This window comes from Bombus vosnesenskii, unplaced genomic scaffold (genome assembly GCF_011952255.1).
Source record: "Bombus vosnesenskii isolate JDL3184/JDL3185 unplaced genomic scaffold, Bvos_JDL3184-5_v1.1 scf7180000013264, whole genome shotgun sequence".
In the NCBI taxonomy this organism is placed as follows: domain Eukaryota; kingdom Metazoa; phylum Arthropoda; class Insecta; order Hymenoptera; family Apidae; genus Bombus; species Bombus vosnesenskii.
Genome location: NW_022882924.1, coordinates 10,470,291 through 10,495,364, shown reverse-complemented (window position 1 = coordinate 10,495,364; position 25,074 = coordinate 10,470,291). Strand labels below are relative to the sequence as shown.

Here is a 25,074-nt window from a genome sequence, read left to right as displayed (position 1 = left end):
TAAGGATAGAATTATCAAATCGGGAGAACGATGAACCGGACATTTCTTGCTTTCGTTCATTGTTTATAGGCGCGTCAACTGCTTAATGCATACGGAGGAATAAAAAGTTACGGCTACACGTTACTATAGTAATTGAGATCATTTTAGATAACTTTGCGTTTTAGCAATAATTTTAGGAATTTTTTTATTGATTTATGATCTTTCAAAATGTCCTTTGTAGTAAGTTTTAGCGTGGCTATAAAAGATATTGGTATTTAAGTATATTGGTATTAGCTCTCCTCGTAAACTTCTGTACATATTTGTAGAAAATACAATTCTTTATTTAATTTCTTCGTAAAATGTAGTTTTCGAAGACTGAAAATAAAATTAGTATGATCGAGTTGATACATACTTAATATATTTTGAATAATTGATATAAGAAATCGAAATTTTTATTTCGGTTACAACACACATATATATATTTTGTATTGATTTATAGTCTTTTAAAATGTTCTTTGTAGTAAGCTACTTTGTAGTAGTGGCTACAAAACGTATTGGTATTTTATAGATCTTCTTGTAAAATTCTGCGCAAAATTGTAGAAAATACAATTCTTTATTTAATTTCTTCGTAAAATGTAACTTTCGAAGATTGAAAATACAATAAAATTAGTATGATCGAGTTGGTACATACCTAGTATATTCTGAAGAACTGTTGCAAGGAATCGCGATTTCTCCTTTGGTTATAATTCCCATATAAGTTGTATATTATATGTTTGATTTTATATCTGCTCCTAAACATTTGCAGATATGATATTCATACTAATTTTGCGATAATTGAAATCCTATATTTCGCTAGAAGTTTTATTGAAAAGTATTATCTTTTTTTTATTACATAGCTGCTTAACGATAATAAATTATGATACACTGAAACATTAAAAACTCGAACGTTATTATATATTATATTGTTATACTATATTATTATATATTATATATAATAATATATAATATATATTATTATATATTGTACAAAAAATCATGTATTCTGTAGATCTGTCTTATGCCAATGCTTTCGTTCATTATTGTATATACATCACTTTATTTTCATCACATTAAATATAATCACATAGATAATACTCGAGGGTTAAAATGGTAATTTGTTCGAAAAAGCGATTTTGTATTAAAATAGTAGTAGTGTACAGCATACCCTGATCTAAATATTTGCTCGTTACTTTTCTAACTACCCCATTGTGTCTTCGTAAAACACGCAAGCAAGGCCTGTAGTCGATCTCTTCATAAAAAATCACGGGCTTGTTTAATTCCATCAAATCTCAAGGGTAATTCAGTGGGAAAAAGATGATTCTAATCGGGAACCGGTGACCCGAACGTAGCGGATCCCACAGGAGCGGAAGAGCCGGGGAATCAATAGGCCGCCACGGATCCCGGGGTTAATTAAATTTCATTTAGATTTTTCGAATTATCCAGTCGCAGCGCGGCACCGGCTGACACGATTTCCACGGTGGCCTGGCCAAGCCGTGCCATTACCGAAACACAACATGCGTCACCGTGGAATTCGTTATACTGTGCACGTTCTCGGCCGCGATATCCGTGCGCCGCAGCCCGTTTTTAATTGCGTTACGGCCACAAAGTGTTTTTCACGCGGTACTCGCTTCGCGAGAAATTCAATGACCCGGGCAAGTTTCGCGAACACGTGCCTCTTTCCCCGTTTTTATCCGTTTTTTCTTCGCCTACGTTATCCTTTTCGAACGAACGGGTTGGAACTAAAGTCGGTGAAAATTTTGTTTGGATAGCAGATACTGAATAGAAATAAAAAACACAGTTTCATTCGCTACTAACGAATAAGCATCCAATTGAATAAGAAGTTACTCGAGCAAGAAATTTATTTGGATAAAAATTTATTTCTGTTACATCGTATGGTAGATGAAAGACGAAGTAAAGGCATATAAACCGTATTGAACGCGAAATATGTTATATATAAGTAACTCATAAATTTCTTCGAATTTTAAATCAAACAGTTTGTTGGTTTCTGGTAAATTAATAGTAGGAATTGTAACTTTAAAGACATTCGTATAAAATTAAGTGGAAACAAAGTGAAATCATTTTCTGGATATTTTCTCTATTCTTCAAATAATCGATACTATCTTTAGTATTATTTAATAAACTCAAAACCAGAAAAAATCAGAAAAATATACAAAACAAATCATCCAAAATTCTTCCTTAATATTCGCTCTATCAAACATCAATCTCTCCCGCAAAATATCCATTTTCTTTTTACGGAGACCTAAAAATTGGCAGAAAAAATTCTCTAAAACGAAGAAGAAGGTAACCAACAAAGACGTCAAATGGAAAATGGGTCGGCCGGGACACACGAATTCCAAGAGCGGGTCGTAGCAAGGACGCGATATATAGTCACGTACGGATTGGTAGGAGGATTTGCTTCGGAAGGAAAGCCTGGAATTCCATGCGGCGAAAACCGGTTCCTTGTGCTGCCAGGCAGGACGATCGAAATGAAAAAGGAAAGTCAATGTGGAGGTGGAGGTGGATCGAGAGACGAGGCCGTCGCTCGTTTCTTCGGCGATCGGGATTCCACCGATAAATCTGCATCTCTCGCGGCGAGCGTAATCGCGATCGTGCCGACGAAAGGACAAATCGCCTCGATTAAAACCTTCCTTCCACCGTGTGTGTGTATATATATATGTGTGCTCACGTACATGTGTTAAGCTGATCGACTGCGTTTCCACGTTTTCATCGATTATTTCAACGATTTACGTAGATCGTTTTTCTTTTTCGCCACGGGGTTCTTGCCTTTTCTCATTTTTCTCTGTCCTTTAATCCGAACGAGACACGTGCTGCCTATGGAGCAGATGAAACTGGTTTTCTTAATGGAACTTTGATTTACCGTTTAATTTTTATTCGCCAGCTGTTTGGCGTTCTAATTGACGATGCGACGATAAGTTTATTCGTCTTTTGGGCACGCCTTCTTTTTCCTCGGTAACTTCATTGTTTATTCGCCAATTGGTTTTTGCAGCCAGTAAGTTAATTCACAATCCGCTTCTACATACGAATACGATTGCAAAACATATAATTACATTTTCCTGTAATTTATTTACATCCACTGTAAAGTGTAAATGGATTTCGACGCATAAACGCAGTGGCATTTTTCTTACGTGGCTGAGTTTCATTACATTCGATAGTCCCCTTCGTAGCTGATTTCATCAGTGATCATAATAAATTTTAATGAACAGCCGCGTGAAAGCAACTTTTATCGAAACTACTTATACCAATGCCGATGACTTTGCGTTTTCTAAGAGTCAACAATTTAAATCTACATGAAAATGAATCTGCACACCGAAAGGTGTAAATTAGAATCAGATCATAGTACATACTTCGTTTAAGCAGCTCATTTTCCTTCGTTACGCGTAATAATCTCACTGACAAACGTCGTTATTCGACATACATTGAACGACTTCTCTTGTACTATACTTATTTTCCCTGACAAATGGACACGCGTATTATCTCGCCTCGTGAACAAATCATACTTCACGGTAGAAAAATGGCAGGTACGGCAGTGTTTGATACGATTCGATCCCCGTCGATACGAGCGAAGGTTACGTGCTCGCTATAAATCGCGCCATGAATCAAAGGAAACGGTCGCTGTGAGAAACTGCATCGAAGACTGCCGCGTTTGCATAATACGCTTCACCACTCCCCGGCTTCGGCTCGTTTTAATATTCCTAACGGCGAGGATTAACGAATACTAAAAGACAGCCGCGCTGTTCGATCGCGCATTATCCCACAGATTTTCCATTGTCGCTTGGAATTCGCCGTCTTCGCTTTGTGGGAATGGGAATTTTCGGCATTTTTAACGAGTGGTAGAGTTTCAACTCACGAAAGTTCAACGTTTCATGTGGGATTAGTATTAGGAGGTACAAAATGTACACTGTTTTTTTAAATTTACTGTAGAATTTACTATTTTTTATATCCTCCTTTTCCAATAAATAAATTCATGGAAAGGAATAACTTGTTTGCTAAGAATTAAACATTCTTGAATTGACTTCTGAAACGCTTACATCACTCGTACCAAATATTTTGTAATTTCTATATATATATTTTCAAACTTGTTTCAAATTTTATCACAAGATCATAATAATGGAATCTCGTAACAGCGCTAATGAAATTTCAAAATGATTCGTGTAACGTATAACACACATAAACGTTCGTGAAAGGTTTCTACAACGGTTTGAATATTATCGCGAGCCGGTGTATCTTCCTACCCTTTTAGAACTACAAACAACATTCCTACACCGTCGATCAAATATCTGATTACACCCTTGCGGATTTCCTTCGAACCGGTCGACGAACGTTCTTTTTATCTTTACATAAGTAGCTCGAGCCGCGAGAGAAAATGATTTCCTGCACTCCGTGACGAGACACGTGTCACGCTTTGACGAACACACGCGTACGTGGCCCGTGGCGTAACACGCCGCGCGATCACGAGCAGAGTTTCTCAGATCTTATCCGAGCTGTTCAGCGTCGAGATTTGTCACGGGACGTCGAGTTTCGCGACCGAATCGGGGATCGTTCGATCGTACCTCTTTTTTTAACTCGCCTCGCGAACCCTTTCTGTTCTGAAATTGCGCACGATTCGGTTCAGTTGTGAGCAAGGTAGGCGGCCAGATAAGATTTCCACGACAAAACGGGCGCCGTTTTCTGATTTGCTCTCTTGAATACCACTGACTCACGAGCATACAAACGCGACGCAGTTCATAAATGTGAGCAATGGTAAATGTTTGTCACGCGGATGGGAATTAAACGCGAGTCAGGTAACGCTATGTAACGACGTGTGAAGCGGCATATATTAAGGCGAGCTTAAAGTGTCGATCTATGGGCGAGCATGCATCGCTCGCGACACTTGTCTGTCGCGGATAATAATCTTTAACAACCTGTGTATGCTGCTCTTGATCGTTGTATTTTCGTGCAAAATGCTTCCGTGCATGTTAGAATAAGATTATAGCGAGTGTATGTATATTAGAAGATAACGTTGTCTTTACGTTCTCTAGAAAGTAACGTTGATCTTTAGGAAACACAATCGGATGAGAATGTTCCATTAATAGGTTCACGACGTTTAGTGATTTTAACGCTACAGCTATGAAATTAGTTAAAATGACAAGGTTAAGTTTCTTTCCTTTTCGTAATTTTTTAAAGTACGTAGCAGTTTTTGGCGGAATTAATGCAGTCTTTTATTCAGATCGCGACATAACTACATATGCTTCTTTCATTTTCAGTATATCATTCTAATTATAATAATTTAAATGTAGTATATTTCAGTACAAATGAAAGGTTGGTTACTCTAATGTTAAATAAACGCGACATGCGAGGAAACAGAAAAATTGTGAAAATATGCAGAGGGTATATTTCAGTAATTAAAAAATGTTTTTTGATCAGCATGTACGAAAAATTCCATACGCATCGTAAAGGAAAGAAAGAGATGGAATAAAGTAATTAGTGACCAGCGAAATAATTAGTCGAGAACTAGATCGAATAAACGAATTGTGAAATACAGTAAGAAAATGTGAAAATGTAGATACATAAAGAAAACGCATAAAAATGCAACTGGCATACTTGCTACAATAGCAGTACAATTGCAAACGGTAATAAACGTTGTTAAAAAACCGATGTAATTGCCTTGCCTACGAAAGCAGCCGACACAAACCGCGAAACGATCTGAAAAGTAGATTCAAGAAGAGAATAAGGACAGTTCGTATAAATGCGTTTTCAAATCGCATTGTTCTCGATTTATAATCTTTTGTGAGTCTTAACAATCGTACCCGGGAGCGGAGATAACGCGGCATATTATTCAATTGTTTATCGTGCAATATTCGTCTGGTACATTGAAACGCTTCGTTTAGTTTATCCGTGTTTTATTCTACCTTTAACAATACCAAGAACCGTTCCAACTCATTAGACAACCTCTGACGAGGCTGTTCAAACATTTTGAGCAGTTGCTTCATAAAAAGGGCCGTGGAATTTTAACGAAGGCTCTCAATTCACTGACGATATAAATGTTTCTCGCTTTCGTTGTGATACTTCTCGCGTGATAAATACGGAGATGCACGAAAGTAGCATGGAGATAGTAAACATACGAGAGAAGTAACTATGAAATTGAAACTTTAAATTTTAAAATAATTCGATGTATGTATTTCATATGTCTGTTATCCAGGCAGAAAAAGAAGCTCAATCCTGATCTTGGAAGTCCGTGAAATGTAAATTTTTTAATTTTCGTAGTTCCGATTTTAATAAAAATATGCATGCTCTTTGATCAAAGTTTCATTATATCCAAAAGAGATCCTTTTCCGAAGAAAAGCTAGTTTAATATCGCAGTGGATTGATTAGATTACTAAAATTTAAAGTATTTAATTTTACTTTATATTGTAGATTCTCCGTGATCAAAATTAATAATAAAATTGAATTGAATTAAAAAGTCCAAAATTAATTTAACCCTAAATTGTTATGGTTTCCAAGGCTCAACGATGCCAGTTAGGAGTTAAGAACTGTTAGAGCCTCGAAACGAAGATCATCTCATCATTTTTAACCATTAAAACACATCGAACCTAGACCATTAATCAATCTTTAAACCCTTCTCAGAAAAGCACCCAGGGGAACCTGATTACACAGCGATCTCTTGGTCGTGACTACATCCTCGGGCAACTTTCACTGGGCAAAAAATATCGATGCAACGCGAAACCTCGCGATGATCGCATAAACTACGAGCGGCTGGAAGAAAAGACAAAAAGTCTGGGCATAAAATATGGTCGTCCGGTCGGTGTTAAAAAAGCAATTTGTATGTCAACGGCGTAATGGCGGTAATTGTTTGTCGCGCTGTGAAGAATTCTGCTCGCGTGAAAGTTCGTCCTCGCCAAGTATGAGCAAAATGCGACACGATCGCACTCTGTACGTCTCTGTCTGTCCTCTACCGCGTCCTTCCCACCTTTCCTCGTCCCTCACGCGCTTTCGGCGCACCGCGAATCGGTACTTATATGTCCATGAACGCGTGACACGGCTGATCGAAGCTGGCGAACTGGCGAACGTTTCACCGGCGTCGCCGCGCCATCGAGAATTTCTGCTATTCTTGCGTCGCTCCGTTTGCCAGTCCTCGTATTTTGAAAACGCGCATATGAAACTTCATATGTGACATCTATTATTAATTATTTAGAAAGTTGCAGCTATCTTGGATTTCGATGATTCTTTAACATGTCTTAGAAATCAACGTTTTCATTTGCATGTAATCGTCGCTCGGTCTTAATTTCTGAGACATTTGAAAAAATGATTGGTACCGCTACAGTGAATTCTGCCTACAATTACTCGTCTGTGACAATGTATGCGTCGGTATTGGTTGGATAAAACAGCACTTGAGCCAAACTTATATAAGCTATAAACAAAAAATAAGTTTGGGCTAGACGTCATTTTATCCGGTCGCCGAAGTTTTTTGCAAATATCTCGAGAAAGTTAGGGGGCGTTACTACCAACTAGGTCTGAACAGCGGTTACATGTATAGGAAAAAGTTTTTCGAGATTATGTCACCGACAACGCGTTAAAAAGACATCGAAATCCGAGATGACGACGGTTTTCTAAATAATTACCAAACTATTTTCTATGTTTTCTTTTAGCGTTTGGATGGCTGGAAACGATCGAAAGATGAAGATTTGATTGAAATACTTGAACAAGTACCTAAGTCACAGCATTCAAATGAACAAATAGAAAGACAGAAGTAACGCGATCATTTATGATTTCAATTATCTCTCACTTCTGAACCCAACCAATCACTGTAATATGATTTACGTAAAAATCTAAACAGCTGTTTATCCAGCGTAAAGACGAAAGTATATGTAACTCGTTCTCTTAGCTAGATTGAGGCTTGCGTCACTCGTAGCTCCAGGAAAATCATGAATACAAAATATAGTTACACGCCTTATAAACGAGAACAACCGTCCTGCATACCTCTTACGAACGAGACGGATAAATTCAAAGAACGCGACAATCCGGCGCTTAAATCAGTGAAATTGATTCGAGAGAATGACCGGCCGTGGCAAACGCGGTTCGGAAGAATCGTCGAAAACACAATCAAGCGTTGAAGGCTCGATTGGACACGACGATCTGTTTCATATCGCGGCTAGTTTTAATCAAATCGATGCAACACCGCCGCCTGTGAAACGATAAACGGAGCCAGCAACCATCGAGCTTGTTCGATCGCGACCGATCGATTCAGGTGAGATCGTATGGGTGATATGGTCCATCGTCGCATTGCTTATCCCTGGACATCGAAAAAGCTTCTCTTAGAGACCTTGGCGATCGCATACTAGGAACGAAAGTACGTTGGAGGTAAAAACGATCGTTGGCGCCGATGTGGAAAATCGGTCGGAAAGTGTCTCAAGGAGAGTCCGTGCATCGCCTGAGGTCGTAAAACAACGACATTCAGTGGAAAGAGAACGCGGTTGCTCAATATTCTCGGCGCCGTTATGTTTGTTATTTCCTCGTCCATTCCTTTTTTCTTTCTTTTTTTTTTTTTGCTCTCGAGTTTTATTATTGCGTTTTGTCTTCGTGAAAATCTATCTGAGGGGTGGAGGAAAATCTATCGACTTTATCGAGTTCGGATATGTTGTATCGTTTGGCAGAATGTCGTAAATTAATGAAAGTTTTTCTGTTATAGTTTTGTTGATACCAATTTACGTTACAGCCCATATACTTTAATGAACCATATAACTAATTGAACGATAAATGTATTTGTTTTTGATAAAACTGCGTTATTTCTTGTCTACAAAAACATCAGAAGATATGTGTTTCTGTCGTCTATTGTTGGACTACTGCAGTTCGTTCAATGAGTTCGAGCTACCAGCTATAAACATATTATGCACGTGGTGGTATTTAAACGAGAGAAGGGCATAGTCGTAGTTCTCAGATATAGTATTTACCACTTTCCGTGCGAACTGTCTACGGATCTTGGAGACTGACAAACAGTCCCTGATATAAACAAGCGACTAGCGTTTGGCGATAAGTGTCAGCTAATAGTTGGGTCTACTGCTTCCATCGTGTGCTTCAGCACGTGAAATCAACACGTTTTGTTTATAACTGGTATATCTCATAAGTGGTATTCGTTGAAGGGATATCGCACGTAAATTTTCTGTATATTTGATCAACGATTCTGTCCGATAGGAACGGAAACAAGAAGAGAATCGAGTTTTGCGAAAAATGAATAATATATATATTTGATATAAAAACCTCGGATTAACTCTGCAAATTGTTGATACGCTAGGTTCCCATGTGACAATTCCCTTTTATTGCTTACCTGAAAATAAAGCGAAAAGAAAAGATTAGTTAAATGTTTCTTAAAAATTATAACTATATATGTATATATGTAAATTCTATAGAATTCAAACTACTCGCCAACCGACATTTTCACTTCTGTTTTTTTTTTACCGGCAGTCATTTGCTGAATAGAATAGATCACGAGAGAAGAACGGTAATTTAAGACTTAGAAAATCGATACTCGATTTCCCAGGTAAAATTTGTAGTAAATTTGTTATTAAGATTTGTTATTATATCTCATTTAATTATTCCCAAAATAAACTCGATTTTCCAGAATCGATCTTCTGATTTACTCTGAGGATTTACGTTATTACATATATATATCTTAATATATATATATATTAAATATAATTTATATAATAATGTAATTTTTAATGTCACCGTATGCATTTTTCAGTTTATAGAATTCTGACCTCTAAACGAATCATATAGGCTTCCTATCATTTTCGCATATCAAAGCGACCCGCATCTCTCACGTTAAACACTCTACATGCCACGTTCGCATCTTCCGTTCGAAATCGAGAAATCTCAGTTTCGATCACCGACACGGTGATCCTCCAGGAGGCAGGAATAAATGTAAGCGGTTTCTCGGGGATCACCGCAAGATCCACCGAGTGGCAGCCGCCAAAAAACTAGAACAAATCCAAGGCAAGAAGCGACACGCAATTTACCTCGCCGCGATCGTCTGGCAATCTCCTCCACCCCCGTCGCGCGCACCGCAAGCACGCGCGTTTCGCAAGAAGAAGAAGAAGAAGAAGAAGAAGAAGAAGCAGAAGAAGAAGAAGAAGAAGCGACATTACTATTCTACGTGGCCGCGGTTCCGCCGCGAGCGACCGAGCCATTAAAAAATTCTTCCGTTGGAAACGAGAGAAGACAGAGAGCGAGAGAGATAGATAGTTAGATAAAGAGAGAGAGAGAGAGAGGGATGCAACGTAGTCGCCGTTGCGTTCATCGCGAGAGTTGATTTCGCCTCGATAAACGACACACTCTCTAACTCGAAGACCAGCCGTGGCGAAGGAGCGATGGAGAACTCGAGGGGCGATCGCGAGTTACGCGTAAAACCTACGCGTAAAACCATCGCGCTGGTATAAATAATCGAGCTGGGCCAGGAATGTCTGGAACCGCGCAGGAGTCGCGCGGCTGTTTTTCCTCATGCATTATTCACGATCGGTATGAGTGACGCGCGATCTCCGGGGGAATCGCGCGACCGAGCACCCGCAGGCCCATTATTTCCACCCCCGTACGCCGTCCACTGGAAGCCTCTGTCGACCTGCACGCGTGCTGGACACGAATGTTGGTTCTTTTTTCAATACTTTTTCCGCTCTCTGTCGATGTCTCGTGATCGCGCGTAAACATGGAATGAATGTTGAGAAATGGAAAAACACCGACCTTCTTAGTCAAAATGTCCTACTATCTACCATTTCAAAACTGAAGAAAACAGTGGGATTTCGTCATCTTCTTTGTGTTATCTTTGTTTTTCAATTCAATGTATTTGGCAATTAATTCAAAACAGATTGCATAGCGGATAATAATATTTTTTCAAATACGGTTTTCATATAGTTTTCATTTCAGTATCTCATCAAAAGACTGATCCTTTTTACACGAATACATTATATATATTATATTAATTGTCAGCAATAAGTAGGAGAATATAAGTAGTAGAATCATCTTTGACACCTATTACTCATACATTTAAAATAGCTATTAATGTTATATACCGTTGTTTCACTAAATACATTCCAGTAATTGTTTTGTACCTTCTACGTATATTTTCAACCAATATATTCATGACTGTAGCGTTTCATTATTACATTGTTGATGAAGCACGCATAATACCTACGTGAAAGTTTCCTATGACAAATATTCAACTATTTTCGTGATCCACTTGTACATGCTTTCTCACAATTAAACTGGAACGATCAACCTTAAGAAAAGGAAGCAAACGATCGAAACGAAAGGTTGAAAAAGAAAGGGACACGACACAACACAGGGTAGATGGCTAAGAGCAAACAGAGAACAGGAAAATAGCTGTGCACGCGAATACTCGAACACGATCTGCGAGCAATTACGCGGATAGTTCGGTCTGCAATTATCAGTATTGCCTTCGGTATTCGTGGATACGGTCGGATCGACTTTTCATCGTCGCGCATCGTTGTTTCGATTCAGCGTGTGGACTCTGGAAACTGGTGGCTTCCCATTCCCTTTCTCTCTTTCTTTCCACAGTCGACTAGCGGTCTCTCTTTCTTCTGGTTTTTGTACGTGCCATTCAACCGCAGCAACAGCAAATTGGACTCTGTCTGCTGGCGTTGCATTCGCGATCTCTGGGGATACGCCGCGCCTACCGCCTCCTCTTTATTTCCACCGACTCTTCCTTATTTTTCCTCGCACCCCGTTGCTCGTATTATTTAAATTTCCACCCGCGTCCAGCACCCTGCTCTCTTGAATCTAACACGATATCGCGGTTCCGTGGTTATCCGATCCCTCCTTATTCTGATTTCTCGAAACTTCGTGATTCTTCGCTGCTTTCGTCTACTGTTGCGGTAATAGCCAAGAAACGCAAATGGAAGCTTCCACTTTAAGGTTTTCGATAGTCTCGCGATTCCACAATGAGCGTAAAACCGATACGTGTTACGTAAAGCATAGATTGTTCGGGAGAAGAGTGTTGAAAATTCGAAATAGGAGCAGGATATCGATGAATTTGGCAGACGTTGCAAGTAGGTCAGACGATGAACTGAGCCTCACAGAAGGCAAAGTCATATTCCACTTGTTATTTTGTTATATCGGTATGTTCGTAGAAAATTGTTTTTCGTAATTATTCTTCCTGTTTTTTATATGTTGTTCTTGAATATTTATATTCATTCTTCTGATTGTTTCGTAATAGTACAATATGATGCGTCTCGTAAGGTACCAATTAACTATACAATTTCGGTACATATATGTCCTGTATATGTTTAATACATGCATAAATACATAATATGGATTAATAAACACAGTTTAATTTAGATTAAAAATATATAGAATGTATGTACAAAAAATAGATAAATGTATCGTGTAATTGATTGGTGTCTGATATTATGCGCTGTAACCATAGAAATAAATATCGTACTAAATACGTATTTCCATGAACACAACCGAAAAATTAGAGTCTAAATAGAAGCCAATTCATTCACTAGATACCACAACAATTATCTTACTTTGAATATTTCAAATATTACTAAAATTCCCACAAATATACAAACATACCCCGCTAACGACATTTATCCAAAACAACTGCATTCTATAACTATCTCGAAAACCAAAAATTATCGTAACAGTCTTCGATCACCGCAAGAAGTCTACAAGCCGCACCATAAATCGGAGTTCACCCATAGAACGAGCCACAGCGAGACAACGTCCGGATGATAATTCGTAATCGTAACTCAGTCCCGGATACGATCTCGGCTCTCCGCAAAAGAGCAAACCATCGCGGAAATCGATCGAAGATGAAGATCGGCCATCCTGCACGGATCGCCACGCAAGATCGCCTGGAAGCCCCGTCGTATTTCTCTGGACGTTCAGCGGCCGTTCCTTGCGTTTCCGGCAGCGTTATTCGGCGCGATAGCAAATTGGAGTCGGCTCGTATTCACGGGCGGCGCACGGTTGACGTACGATCTCTCTCGGGGAAACCGCGTGGGTGGAGTTCAGCCGGTTGTGTTCCTTATTTTTACCACAGACAACCACCACGTTTTCACCGCGCCGTGTATCCGCCTTGCCGGGACACGCTTTCCTCTTCTGAGCGTGTCGCTGCAGAATGGCAAAGAGGAAGAAACCGAAAGAGAGAGAGAGGGAGGGAGTTAAAACGTCTCTGAAGCACGTCAGACCCTGGACTCAAGACCAGAGGAATTTCAAACACGCGAATTTAAAGTTTCTCTCTTCTGCGGTAGTTGTGACATTATTGTTAACGATGTTAAATTGGTTTTTAGTTTGGGTAATGGGATGATAAGCTTTTGCTTGGATTTTGGGAACGTTGCATTTACGAATGGAAAGGAACGTTGAAGATTCCTGGATGACTGTAAATCATTCACATGCATTTTTATACTGCGGATTTTTATGTAAATTTATATTTCTATAGATAGATAGAGTAAAAACTAGAATCTAGAGAGATATTATTTGTTTCACTGACTAAATATTCCAACGAGTGCAGTATCTTCGATTGTTCTTTATATTTCTGCACATCATGTACATTATGTATTTTATGAATTTTTACGTCTTCAAGTTTTCCATAAATGCATAAACATTTGCAATTTAGTTATATTTCTTTAACGACTATACTTGGAATTTCTTTTGGTTTTTCATTATTTTGAAGAATTCGTGTGATTTGATCTTTTAACAATTTTACCATTACTATTAGGCTACATGTACAGTGCAAATTCATATCCTTATATTTATTAATGTAAGTAAAGAAGTAGAATTCAAATGGCGATTTATTTTATACATACACATCAAATATTATAATCCCTACTTTATTACTTCGGACATTTTGTACACTTTCTTATGTTACGTACATTTTATACATTTTTGCATATTTATATTTCTCATAAATGGATAAAAATAAAAATTCTACCTATGATTGCCCCGACAAAAACAGCGTAATGAGATTGTTAAAAGCGATCTGATAGAATGCTGGAGAGTGTCTTGCGAATTAACATTTTATGTGCTGTTAAGAGATTGCACGATCTTAAATTGCCTTTTCTAACGATCTTCTTATACACGTATTTGCAAACGTGGTAGTTAAGTAGGTTTCATAATAAATGTTTTCGCTGGCCGTTTAGCACATTCGTTTTATCACCAGAATTTTTTCTGTTTTTTCTTTCACCAATGCTCTACCGTCACTATCACTTTAACAAAAATACGAAAGAATGTAATAAAATATTAAACATCATCTAAATATTATTACCACAAAATTTGTTGCGGTCTCCTAAAATGCTCCACTTGTATAATCCTCTTATATGAGTGTTTGAACATATGGTACCTAATCGACAATGCTCTTTAACCTTTACGTTGCGTAATTAATTTCATCAACTAATTCAGACAAGCTTGAATCTTAAAACCAGAACGAATTCTTTCATTTTCAATGTTACTACCTGTAGACGTTCTGAATGGACATAGTGAAAGAGAATAAATCGTAATCAGAATGAATGAATGTGGACTGTAAAAGTTAATAGCTTGTCAAGCATATTCAAAATCCGAAGTAAATTTCCGTCTCTACAATCCTCTTCACGAAGCAAGCAAAGGCTCTATCCACTCCCACACCCTATACATATCCACGCGGTTTTGCAATCACCTAATCCATTTTCACGCGATGCATTTTCTCTACAACCGTTCACGTGAGTCATCCTTCTCTTAAAATTAACTATTCACCAACCTCATAACCATTTCTACAAACAAATCTACTTTATCGCTCCACGAAACACATTCCCTATTGCAACGTCTGCAATTCATATCTACTATTCATACTATTCGCGCATCGCAACGAGTCTCGAGAGCCAACATGCGTGCAATTTACAATCCTCGCCATCAAACTAGGATCGCTCAAACATTCTGATACTTCTTATTCGCTCGATATTTATATTCGTCACTTTTCATTTTTTTTTTTTGATTGGCACGCGCAATTATTTCTGAACGAAGCGTTTTTTAACCAACTTTTACATTTCATTTTCACAGCATGCATCAAGTTTTCGAATTTTGAAATACTCGTACCTGGTCGCAACTAGTATGCAAATGCCATAACAAATACGATGGTGTGCCTATATTTTTTATAGCCACTGTAATACGCGTGGATATGAGACGTATGTTAGTTGGAAAAGTGAAGTTTCTGCGTGTTTTCTTCATTCAATGGTCAGGGATTTTATGTCGTCGTATCGCTTATTCGCTTTTGACGTTCGCTTTCAGGGTCGCCGCATACGTATACGGCCGATCGAAACGAAGTGTCGTAAATTGGGAAGTAGGTCTCCGGAGAAAAAGGGGAAAGAAGCAAACGAGAGAGGAAGAGGAAAAGAGAAAGAAAGAGTAGGTCTTCACGATATTCCCGGGCGACGAGCGCGAGGTTAAGTCAGGTCAGGCCGAGGCGTTCGACTCGCCAACAGAGTCCAGTGCCCTGAGAACCGTTCCAGCCGATAAACCACCTCCTCCCTGCGACCGGTGCGCGAGGACTCGACGCGGATACACGTCGCGGAGGTTACGTCGGGTCAACCGAAACGCCGGACACGAATCAACCGACGCACGCGAGAACCACCATTGCTCGTTTGTTCCTTTGACTCTTCCTCTTTGTTTACCGAATTTTTCATCTTTCACGAGTTAAAGGACGACGAAAACGAGCTTGTCGAATTTGTCCTTATTTGTTAAGATTTCTATTTCGAAAGAGATATAGCAACGTTCGTTGAAATTTCGATAGAGCTTGTTTCATCTAAATTCGAATGATTCAGCCTCGTCAGCACTCTCCAAGCAGCGGCTGTTGCAGTTGACAAAGACGTGAAATATTATGTAATTGTCGCTGGTTCTCGAATTAAATTTATCCTCTTTCCTTATCGAGGCACTTTCGGCGGTATCTTTGAAATAAAATCTTTAACCGTTTTCTAGGTATGTACGTATTATATTGGTAATTATAATACTTAGAAAATAGGTAGCAATTTATTGGAATTTAAGCTGATGTAGTTGATTCGAGAACGGAGATGGAAAATGATAGATATTTCGTGAGTTGGAGAACTGGAAAAATAGAAAGGGAGACGAAGGTTAGGTTGATTGACAGTTATTGGGGATATAATCGATTTCTGATGTGCAATAGAATTCTATTGTTGGCATATGGTGGGACGAAGATTAATGCAAATGTAATTGTTCGCGGAAGTAGAATGTAAATAACGAAATGTACGAAATGATGAATTATTTCTGGAGCATTGAGAGTTAAGTACATAAATCGAGTATTAAAGTACAGAATCGTATGAATTGAATAACAAACTGCGTATTCAACAACGCGATAAATTGCCTAATGAAATACGTCATAACCGAATTAAAATATATTTCCTTTCATACACTACGTGTCAGCCGCTACACGTAAACTCAGTAAAAGTTAGATCAGTTTCAACATTCCATTCCTTAGCAAAATTTCCTTCTCCGCCCATTTTTCCACTCGGAACTTCTTCAACATGTCATCAACGGAAGAAGCATCCGAAAATTCAGCACTTCAGCCCACAAGTGTATGTGTATACCGTTAACGTATTCGCGAAGATGGTATCAGAAACACATCGAGGCACCCCGCCTCCCTATTTGAGGGAATACTTTCTCGTATCCGGCGTCTCCTCGAAAAGCTTCGCCTCGAAAATGCAGGCGGCTGTTGTCGCGCGGTTTCTCCCCCGTTTCCTATCCGAGAGAAACCGGTCGTATTATTTAATGGCGACGGGCCGACGTTGCCTACGGAGATGAATATTGCGCATTGTAGTGGCCGCGATAAAATCGAAGGAGAATGCGGAAAAACTGCGCGTTTCCATCTAGCGCGTTCCGCAAATTCCGAACCGCAATGCGGCCGGCTGCGATATGCGAGCAAGAAATAAAATTGAATTTCGCGTGGGGGCGGGTCCGGGGAACACGTCAAGGAAACGATGTTACCGCTGCACGTCTCCTGCTCCTCTCTTCTCTCTTTCTCTCCCCTTTTTCTCTCCTGTTCTTTCATGAACGTCGAACACGAAGCGAATATTCGTTCGAATGAAATTCGGTTTCGAGGTAAATCCGCTTGTCCGAAATCAATCGCGACCACATCGCATTACAGGGGTCGCCGCGGAAAATGGCTTTCTAGATTTTAAGAGACCGACGGAATTGCGCTTCACAGAGAGAGACGAAAAGGGGCGAGGAGGCAGGAGTTGCGGAGGGGAAAGGAATTTGGAAAATGCGCGACACGCCACGTTATCGAACGCTAGTATCGTGAAATTTTCTGTTCCCAGACAAAGGCGAATTTCATCGGCGAACGCCAATGGCAAATGCGGCCTCGCGAAAATCTCCCTCTTCGATGAAATTTGATTTTTCATGAAATCGACGTTGCAGGTTATCTTTTTTCTTTTGTTCGAGTTTCTGATGGGGAGAAATCTTGTTTTGGGGTAGAAGGAGTTTGGGTCGATGGAAATTGAAAATTTATTGCCAAATCATTTTGCACCGATTTACTTGCGAAATCTGTTTGAAAATTTGTTCGAAGAGTACGTGCACATAATTTTTATAGCCACTGTATTACTGTGTGTGTAAACGTATACAGTATTCTTCCTATAATTCGTATGTTTACACTAAAGATATTGCCAGAAACTATAAGAATTCCGAGTATACCATAAATCAAACGTATACAGTGACGGACAAGAGAAAGTTTATAAAGTTAGAAGCATAACGAGGTACCACAATTATACGAAATGGATTTGTATTTGATAAGAGCAACGAATAGATATAAGATACGTCACAGAACAGATGATTGTTATCGATATGGTAAAAAGTTTTTAGCACGAAAATTACTAAGATTCATTGTTTTCAAGAATATCAATTTTAAGCTTTTTTCTACCTGTCACTGTACTTTTAACAAATTTCGCGTATAAATGATTATTATCTGAAAATCGCTTTAACTCACAAAAAACCTTTTAAAAAGTCCATGTAATTCTTTATTACCATTTCCACTTATTGAAGCAATCCAGTTATTAAAATGCATTAAATGGAAGAAGAATTGTGAAGAGGAATCCGTGGAAACGATAGCCAACACTTGCCAGCTTGTAAGAAACACGAAGGGTAATGACGAGGCTTTATGTTTCCGCAAGGAATTCGCGTCGACGACGTAGAATTTTCCACGGGTTACAGCGACCAACGGCAACGAAAACAAGAACTTTCGTGGCATTTAGCTTGCACAGAAATTGCACACGGAATATTGCCGGAAGCTTAACCATTTAACGACACCTCCACGCTGGATGGACAATGAACAGCTTTCAGAAAGATACCTTCAACCCGTGAAAACGCTTGGGACCAACATATGCAAATTGTTTCTCTTATTTTAATATTAAAGTCATAATCGCGCTGAAAATCGTCATGCGTTTCGTGTAGCGTATGTATGAATAATACTTTTGAATTATATGCACGATTTTTTTAATATACGCGCGAATGTTAAGAATTTAAGTTACAGCTTTTTTAAAAAGACGAATTGATTAATATTATATATATATTGCAAAAGATAAGAAACAAGATGAATTGAAACTTTTTAAAAATCAAAATACCCATGTTTTTCGTACGATCTTTACATAAATAGCTTGAAATTTATGCTGCTTAACTCCGTGAATTAAAATGTAAAAACAATATGTTTTAAAAACCTTCGAATTTGTGATTATTTATGCTATCCTGTTGTGGCGAATAAATTTGTGAAAATGGATGAGATTTTGAATACTAGTATTGTTTCTGAGTAACGGACTTTCGTAAAAGATGGCTCTGATTTATTCGATTTTTAAGAACGACGCTTATATATCATTATAAAAATACACAAGAATAAAAATTTAACTATCATTTAGATGATATACAATGAATAAAAATATGGAACTAAAGAACTTATAAAAACGTGAAAGATTTGTTTTCTTCCTGTTTTGAAATAATTATTTTTTAAACTAAGAAGAGAATCAATTCAACGAAATTAACATTTTATGTTAAAAAAAATTATGGTTACGTAACTGTGAATTTTTCTTTTTGCGAAAATCCTTCGTTGATCTTCCAACGTATATTGGAGAATCGTCGTTTCCGTATCGCATATGGTTCCGGAAACAGACGATCGACACGCGAAAGTGTCATACTTGAACGCATCTGACGCATTCTTAAATTCTTCACTTCCCAGGAAACTTCCAGTCGGAAAAAAACATCTTGTAGCATGTGGCGCATAAATCTTCTTCTTATCGTGAATCTGTGCCTATGCTACGAAATCCTTCAGGCGAGTCGTTTGCGTGTTAAATAAATTACATATTCATAGTGTATCATAAAGCTGCTGTTCGGTAACATTTTTCAAACTCGCCGAAACGTTTCAAAGTAACATGCAATTAAAGTCACATTTTATGACAGCTATTAACATCGAACCACCATTTAAACTGTTATTTAAAAATAAAAATCTACTTTTATATAGTTATATATAATACATGTACGTAGAGTGTCTAATGTAGCTAGTAAGTAAACGAGCGATTGGATCTACATCGAAAAAGCAAATAAAAAGTGTATAATGAAAATTTTCCATTGTAGGCTTTGTTTTTGAAAAAATTTTATAAGAAAATTCAATAGCGTATATTTAACTATGTTTCGTTATGTTACAATTATCCCTATATTATGTTCAATCAATTATATATATAATATTTTATACGTATTATGTAAATATATTTTTTAATTGTATGCAATTTTCTTCGTACAATTAATTTACACAATTTGCAAATATATTAGTTGCATTTTGAACTCTTCATTAGTACGTTGAGATAGAAATACCATATCTCTCTTATAAAATTCAAAGATTAATTAGACATTTCGAATACTTAACGCGATGTATTACTTAACAGCGAAAGCATCTTAATATTCGTACTATCCATACTATAGGATCTCATAAGGCTATTTAAATATCAAGAATTACGAGTTTGCATAAAAATTCGCAGTCTAATTATCACGGGAGCAATGAAATTCATAAACGAGGTCGATCTTCATCGCATCGATCGCGACTTCCACGAGAAATAAAGACGTATGATCTTTCTCGGTCGGCGATTCCGGTAAATGCCTTTCCTCCGGTTTCTTTTTCGACGAGTGACACCAGAGAGAAAGGGAAAGGGGAAAGTATGGAAGAAGCTTTATCTTTCCGAGTCGAGAGATTCGTTTCTCTTTCCCCGGAATGATCGTATTCGCTGTCGGAAAATTTTGCGCGATGACAGAAAATTTCTCGGCAAGAGGGAGACTCGCCTCTTCGCAAATTACGTTATTCGCTTTTGAGGCGAAGTGCTCCGCGTTGTAAGAGCTTCAACAAATATTCCAGTAGCAATATCAGTTTATTCTATCTCTCTTCTTCTGACACACCCGCTACTTCCCCGTTAATCCTGCTTGGACTCGTGAATTCCTGTATGCCGTGCTCCCACTGGATCTCCCGTAGAAATTATGAACGAGACGAGAATGTTCCTCGAGCCCTCGAATGCGAGCGTGTGTGTCTTCTCCACTGTTTCTCGTTTGATTCATCCGAGTTTCTTGCGCTCGTTTTTTCCCTATTTGTCAATAATTTCTAGGTCTTCCTCTGTCGACGATCTTCTGATTTAATTCGATTTCGTCAATCATCTTATTTGAAAATGCTGGTAGACATTATGGATACGGCGAATTATGGCATTTATTTTGAGAGAAAATACGGGCAGAACTGGTGAGAAATGTGATAAGCCACATTTTCTGTTTTATAGAAGAAAGTTTATAGCAGAGAAATTTTTAAACTCAATATACTGTCGATCAGTTCTACATCGAAATAATAATATTTTAGTATAAATAACGTGTTTGCACCTGATTTTGGGGTCAAATTCATATTTTTTCATTCTTTTCAACATTTATAAAATACGAAAAATATTAATTATGCGATAATATTAATTAAATTAAACTAATACAGCTGAACTAGTGTTACTTGTTTTCATAAAGCATTACGGATTCATCAACTATTTTGCACTTACGTGTACGAAATTATTAGATTGTTTCTAAATCTGTAAAAACAGAAATATATTTTCTCACGTGGTCTCCACTATTCTGTTATTTTATTTAAGTGATAATATAATTCAGTGAATAAAAATAATAGCTAAATATAGGTTTCTAGTTATACGTATCCAATAATTCTAATTATACGAATTAGAATTAAAATTAAAATTAAATTAAGATTTTTTAGTATAACGAAAGATTTCATACATATTTATATTAGAATTTTATTAATCAGTAACGGTGACATGAAAGCACGGAATTGTATTTTTATTAGAGGATATACCTGTCATCTTGCGAAGCTTCTGGTCACGGATATTGAAATATTGATTTTGACAAAATTGGATTCGCTGACTTTTCATCTAGGGTGATAAATGTAGGAATTGTATTTGATTTAATCTTTGTAATCCTCAAGCAGAAAAATATGTCGTGTGCTGTAAAATGATGCTCTTCTTAATGAAAAGTCGAGTCTTCATATGTTTTGAGGAAAATTAGTTAATATCGCTTTAAAGAGAATCAAAATTTATTAGTTCTATTAGATATATAAATTTATTGAATTATTATAGAACAGGAGTATATGTTTAGTAATTAAATAAATACCTATAAATTTCATAAAATACTACAATAGATGTAATAAAGTTGTCCGGGATACAAATCCTCTACCTGTACGCTATTAATTTTACAGGAACTCTTAATTAACGACCACGGATTAAAATTAATTATTCACTGCGCAAACTAAATTATCATACAACTGGTATGAACAACTAATTTACATTTGTAAACATCTAAAATAATATTTCATTAATAAAAGGAACATCAAATCTCATTAAAACACGATCACGCTCTAAACGAATTAAAATTACACTCCGATCCTTTAACATCGAGGAAAAGAAGAAAATATCTTGGCAAGAAAAATCAAATCACCGGTTCACGCAAGACACAAAGCGCTTCTTCGACTCATGGCAGCAATGTTGAGCTTCTGAAGGGAAATCGCGGCCGATTTCCGATCGGCGATGCTTCTCGTTCGCTCGTTCCGCGTCGAACATGTCGAACCTATGCACAAAAGTGTCTAACGACGGCGAGACAATGCGACGCCGAGGGGAAAGGGATCGAGCCGATGCGGAGAGCAAACCGCAACAAAAGACAGAAAAGAAGACAATGCGTCGTGGAATGGCTGGAAGAAAGCCCATAGGAGAGAGCTTCCCCCCGCCCCCCTCCCGAGAGCAAACAACTCGACCGGCCGTACGGCGAAAGAAAGAAAGAAGAGGAGCAAAACGATCGTTCTTCCCTTTCTCGCGTGTTTTCAATCATCCACCGAAATCCCGCCACTTCCGGCCGCCACGGGTTCCGTGGTCCACGAGTACCGCACGGGTCAATTCCCCTCCTCTCTTTCATTTTTCCTTCAACACGGTCGTTCTACCGTACGAATAAATCGAACGAAGCCTCTGTATATATCGAGGGAGCATCATCGTGATCGACAGAGATTCGAGGATGCTTTCTCGTTCGAATGCATCGAAGCCTATCGAGAAAGGACGAAAAAGAAGGAAAAATGCCACGGGGTAGAGGGGTAGCACCGGAAACCGGAAAAAGAACCGGAAGAGCGAAAATAAGAAGGGAACGGGGAGAAGCAAAGAAAGAGAGAGGAGGTTTTCGAGCACAGAAATGGAGGCGTCTGGTTCGACACGCTGAGTGCACGGGTATTTCGAAAATCCGATAAATCTCGTCCTCTCTCTCCCGCCCCCACTTTACCCTCTCTCCTCTCCTCTCCGTTCCTCTCTCTCTCTCTTTCTCTCTCTCTCCTCACAGCCATACAACATCGACCTACCGAGCGATGAAATTTCCTCGTCGTCCCAATCTCTCGTTATTCCCAGGACATTCTGAGTATATCCGATATCCTCGAGCTTTCCTCCTCGAATCTCTCCCTCCTCCTCTTTTCACCCTTTGCAGTCCGTCCAAATCTAAGCCTTCTCTCCATCTCCCTCCCTCCTTTTCTATACTATGGCTCTCTCGCTTATTCTATCGCGATCCTCTTCGTCGTTTATTTCGTCGTTGGTCGGTGGAGACAGACTGCTGGCTGTATGGAATGGAGAACAGGCTAATAGACATCAGGAATACCGCGAGTTCGAAGGATCCTAAGAGCCGGAAGCGGAATGTCTCACACTCGAATAATGGCCCACGATCCATTTTCAAGTTGTGAAACCATTTTTCGCTTGGTTTATGGTGATCGTCGATGCTCCAATCGATTGATTCGAGTGGACTAAAGAGAGATTGAATGTTTGGAGAAAGCGTTGGCTGTTGGACAATTGGCGGACGTTTTTTAATCCATTAAGGGGCAATCCTGTGGTAATGCAACATTTCCTTTGCAATCTTCTTTAGTCGATTTATATCATTAGATTCTGTTTTCTAATGTTACTTGTTTCTTGTTTCGCTTGTTATCTTGTTTAATGTTGAACATTTCATCCGCTACTTTCTTCCTTCTTCTACCTAGATTCCATGGTTCATTATGACGAACCATTCCATAAACTCAAAGTACACAAAATAGGTTTCTAATAAAAGGACCTGCTAAAAGTGCAAATGATTTTTTAGCAGAATCTTTAGAAATTATTCACAGTATGGTAATTACGTTCAAATGCAATGCTAAATCATCTAGATTTTCAATTTTGAGGTTTTCTTGCGTTTATGTGAAAATTATAGAAATATGTCACCTATTATTGAGAAAGGTCATTGAAAAGATTACCGAAGAGAAAGATTCGAGGTTCAGAGTCTGTGTTTGATTGTACCAATTGAAAAGAAGAAAAACATTTCGTATAATTATTAATAAGCCTTTTTGCAAAAAATAATATGACGTTGACATAACGAGATAGAAAGCAACAAAAATAACATGAAGATCCATATTACGTATTGTCTGGAGCAATAAACGACCACGTTATTGCGTCATCGATATATAGACTCTGGTGAAACGACATCGATAACGACTACTGACGGCACGGAAGAGTATTTGTCCAAGTTTCTACGGGAAATTATTGTTTAACGAGTGCATACTTTTTCTTATTTGCAGCCATCGTTCCTAGAAAAAAACCTCTTCCCTCTGTAAAACATCTCGATAAATTACCAGTATCGTGAGATAAAGAAGAAACGACAGTTACTTGCTACGGTAAACAACTGTGCTGGTGCATCGACAATAAACAGGATCCGAGTCAATATGGATAGAAATCTCTGGAAACACATATGGGAAAAAGTAGTTCACGTATTTCTCGCAAAAAACTCCTGCTCGTCGAGCAACGTTCATTATAAAATAGAAAAAGATGAAGGGATACAAAATGTTTTCCTACGTAAATCGATAAGTAATCAAAATCAAACGAAGAGGATATATTTCGATTTATAATTGATTATTTACAAAACCTTCTAAAAATTCTAAATATGTAACTCTTGCTACCTCTCTTGAATCATTTCCCAATTGTACCTTATATCGTTAAGAAATTTCTTCAAGAGTTGTTATTAATACGCGTAAATTTTTGTTTCAACGTTACGCCAGAATTTTTCTTAAAGCATAAAAGAATTTCTTATTTGTTCTGACAAGGGTGACACTGGGATATCGAAGATAAAAAGTACGCACGGTTAAACGTAATTTATAGAATCATTAGAACCGTCATTACAATCGGTAAAAGATTTTCAAACAGGCAGAGAATAAAACACAAATCAATGCACGTCGAGAAACATACGAAATATAAAAAGCAAATTTCCTCGAAAATTCCTAGAAATAGTCTTTTTCAAGATCATATCGTCGATCTATCTTTGGAAAATTTTGGAAGCTGTCAAAGAAGACGAAGGCTCGATTGGATCAAAGGGATCTCGTACGTTGCACGTAGAAAATATCCGTCAAAGTTTCTTCCGTAGGAAATAGCCACTTTAATCGGTTATCTCCCTGGCTGGTTTGCGAAGCTGGCGCATCCTTCTCTAAGAAAAATCGTTCATCGATAA

General features: G+C 38.2%; 1 protein-coding gene across 2 annotated transcripts in view; it reads right to left on the bottom strand.

Moving 5' to 3' along the window:
* Window positions 1-25,074, bottom strand: part of LOC117237775 (plexin-A4) — a 425,345-nt gene that overhangs the window by 52,922 nt on the left and 347,349 nt on the right. The window lies entirely within an intron of this gene.